Genomic DNA, 4,208 nt, shown 5'->3' on the forward strand with positions numbered 1-4,208 from the left:
TAGAAGAAGACTTCAGGCTTTCTTTTTAAAATTAATTCTTTATTTCATTGAAGTACAGTTGATTTACAATAGTTCCAGGTGTACAACATAGTGATGTTGAATATTTTTGTAGATTACACTCCATTTAAAGTTGGTGTAAAGTACAGCCTACATTCCCTATGCTGTACAATATATCCATGTAGTTTATTTTTATCCACACTAGTTTGTACCTCTTTATCCCCTACCCTTATCTTGCCCATTCCCCCTTCCCTCTCCCACTGATATCCATTAGTTAGATCTCTATATCTGTGAGTCAGAAGCAGACTCTTTCTTTGTTCTGGAAAAAAACTGCCATGGGCCATTTTGTTACACAAAACTACCAAGGAAATTGGAGGAGTTTGGGAATCTGTGGCTCTAAGGGGCTAAACTGTCCTTTATGGTGCATCAAGGTTTGTCTAGGAATAGGTGTATCTGCATTTCTGCAGAAAGTGTTTCCTTTGGAGAAGAGTTTCTTTTTCTATATATGTCGTCAAGCAGATCTATGCCTGCTAACTGGTGTGCTGCGATTATGTACTTGCTTTAGCAACAGCTCACAGGCAATCTGCTCCTGAGGACAGGAAAAGTCAATTCATTGAACGCATACCTATAGAACATCATTTGTGGATCAGATACTGTGGAAGGTGCTAGAATACAGAAGGAAAAGTGATACAAAAATCCATGTAGCCTCTATTCTAGTAGAGGAAGGCAGATAACAGTGGTAAGTAAAATGTGTTGTGTATCAGATGTTGAGAAGTGCTCTGGAGAAAAATAAATGCAACAGAGAGTGGGGAATGTGTTAGATGGATTCCCAATGCTGTTTACATGGAACACACACGGATGCTCAGTCGCATCGACTCTTTGCAACCATGAGCTGTAGCCCACTTGGCTCCTCTGTGCATGTTGATTTCCCAGGCAAGAATACTGGAGTGGGTTGCCATTTTCTACTCCAGAGGATCTTCCTGACTCAGGGATCCAACCCATGTCTCTTGCGTCTCCTGCATTGACAGGTGAATTCTTTACAACTGAATCACCTGGGAAGCCATTGTTTACATATTTATTTAGAAATTACTTTAAACTTACAGGAAAAAAGGGTTCAAGAAACTACTGTTTATATGAACCATAGAGGAAGTGGCTATCACTCCTGAACAACTTTGTCCTACACAACCATAACAGAGCAATAAGAATTAGGATATTAGCATCGATCCTTTACTGCCATCTCATTTTGTTTCATCAGTTGTTCTCGTAATGTTCTTTATGCAATAGGACTCTAACTAGAATCACGTATTACATTTGGTTGTCATGTCCTTTTTGTGTCCTTCAATCAAAAACAGTTTTTCATTGATGGGGGAATCCTTACACAATGTATACGTGTATCAAATTATTATGTTGCACACTTTAAATATCTTAGAATTTTATTTGTCAAGTATATTTCAATAAAGCTGGGAAAAAGCACAGTTTTTCGATGTTTCTTTGACTTTCAACCTTGACACTTGTGAAGAGTTCTGGCTGAACATTTTGTAAAGTGTCCCTGTATATGGATTTATCTGATGATTCCTGATGATTAGATTCCAATTATACATTTTTGGTAAAATGCAACATAAGTAAAGTTGTGTTCTTATTTTATCCTGTCAAGTGATAGGCGATTTCAGTTTGTCTCATAATTGATAACGTTAACTTTGATCACTTCATTAAGAAGTAGGCATCACCACTGTAAAATTACTCTTTTTCCTTTTGTAATTAAAAAAGCGTTTTATGAGCAGGTATTTTGAGAGTATGTAAATGTCCCATTTTGCATTGACTTTCATCCACTAGATATAGCATCTATCTATATTTCTTGCTTGATTACTACTATGATGGTCCATTAGTTTCACTACATTTATTAGTCATCATTCTACTACAGAGAAAATCTTTCCCTTCTCTCCATTTATTTGTTATTTTAAATCTTTATATCAAGGTGAATTCATGAATTTTGTTTTATTCAGCAGGTTATATTTTTTTAGCATTGTTATTTAATTTTTTGCTCAAATTTTCCCAGATTTGGCCAGTGGGGTCCCTTTCAAGCTGACATCTATGTCATTTTGACAAAACCTCATCTTTGTGCACTTTCTTTCTCTCTAGCATGTTAGATGCTTCGGGTTTATCTTGTAATTTCTCTGCCCTGCCCTGTAATCAATCACTTTAAAAGATCCCTGGAAGTGGAAGTTTAGTTCAGTTCAGTTCAGTTGCTCAGTCGTGTCCGACTCTTTGCGACCCCATGAATTGCAGCATGCCAGGCCTCCCTGTCCATCACCAACTCCCGGAGTTCACCCAGACTCATGTCCATTGAGTCAGTGATGCCATCCAGCCATCTCATCCTCTGTCGTCCCCTTCTCCTCCTGCCCCCAATCCCTCCCAGCATCAGTCTTTTCCAATGAGTCAACTCTTCGCATGAGGTGGCCAAAGTACTGTAAGTGGAAAATAACACTGAATATTTGGAAACTAAGATCTGAGTGCTAGATATGCTTGTGGCTAATAAGAGTTTGCTGCCCCTAGATCTTTTTAATGCACAGAGCTGGGATTATATGTATGATTATACACACATATACATATACACATTTACATACATGTTTATTTCTATATCTAATATACTGAAAGCATGAGTTAATATTAGCTTCCAGCTCCAGTCCAACACCACAGTTCATTTTAATTTTCTCCTTTTCCACATTTGTAAATCCCTTCTCCCCCAGTAGAAACTTGGCTGCCATTACCTTTAACATGTTTTTGTATTAGATCACTTCTTGCTGAATATAACCAGTTTCCTGATGCTGCTACCAGCCCTCACTTCCTCATGGCTGAACTCTTCACTCTCTACTCATCTTTTCCTTTTTAGATCTTGACATCTGACTTTAAGCTTCCTCTGACCGTGGCCCATTCATTGATGTCTTCCTCATCCCATCGATTCTTATGTATTGCACAGGTTTGCTGCCCCTTAACTCTACCCTGCATGAATGTTTAATTTTCTGGGCTTCGGAGTAAATTATTTAGGAAGGCAGGAAGAATACTAGGTTGCCATTTTTAATGGAATGGTCAGGAAACACCTTGCTAAGAAGATTAAATTTGAGGGATGGTTTGAAGTTGGTGAGGGAGTGAATCCTGCGGGTATTTGGAGAAGAGTATTCCAGGCAGCGGTAGTAACATGTGCAAAGGCCCTGAGGCACAAAGATATCCTGTGAGTTAAAGGCAAGGAGGCCACCATCACTGAAGCAAATGAGCCAAGGAGAGAGTGATAAATCAGGTCAGAGAGGTATCAGGAGGCCAGATTCTGTAGGACTTTGTGGACCAATGCACAGTTTTGGCTCTTCTCTAAGTAAGCTGGAGTGCCATAGGAGGGCTTTGAGCAACAGAGCAATGAATTTCACTTTGGGTTTAAAAGGTGACATTGGTTCCTATGTTGAGAATAAACTCTGTATGTGAGTGGTGATGAGGGGATGGAGGGAGATGGAAGTTGAAAGCAAGTAAAACAGCCAAAAATACTCTTAGAGTGATGAGAAGAGAAATTAGCTATGGAGGTCATGCAAAGTGGTCAGGATCTGGATATATTTTGAAGGGAAAGCTGATGGGATTTGTGATGGGTTAGATATAGAGCTTTGTATAAAAGATATATAGATAACACATACTTAATCACTGAAATGTAAGCTTAAGGGAGGCAGAGATGAGAGTTGGACTATAAAGAAAGCTGAGCACAGAAGAATTGATGCTTTTGAACTATGGTGTTTGAGGGGACTCTTGAGAGTCCTTTGGACTGCAAGGAGATACAACCAGTCCATCCTAAAGGAGATCAGTCCTGGGTGTTCCTTGGAAGGACTGATGTTGAAGCTGAAACTCCAGTACTTTGGCTACCTAATGCTAAGAGCTGACTCATTTGAAAAGACCCTGATGCTGGGAAAGATTGAAGGCGGGAGAAGGAGATGACAGAGGATGAGATGGTTGGATGGCATCACCGACTCAATGGGCATAAGTTTGAGTAAACTCCAGGAGTTGGTGATGGACAGGGAGGCCTGGAGTGCTGTAGTCCATGGGTTCGCAAAGAGTCGGACATGACTCAGCAACTGAACTGAACTGAACTGTACTGAAAATGTTTTAGTTTATTTTCTTTTTCATGAAAAATCTGCACAATCACCACAGATACAGTCTGTTGTCCAATCTCCAGC

This window comes from Bison bison, unplaced genomic scaffold, assembly GCF_000754665.1.
Source record: "Bison bison bison isolate TAMUID 2011002044 unplaced genomic scaffold, Bison_UMD1.0 scf7180017864216, whole genome shotgun sequence".
Lineage (NCBI taxonomy): Eukaryota > Metazoa > Chordata > Mammalia > Artiodactyla > Bovidae > Bison > Bison bison.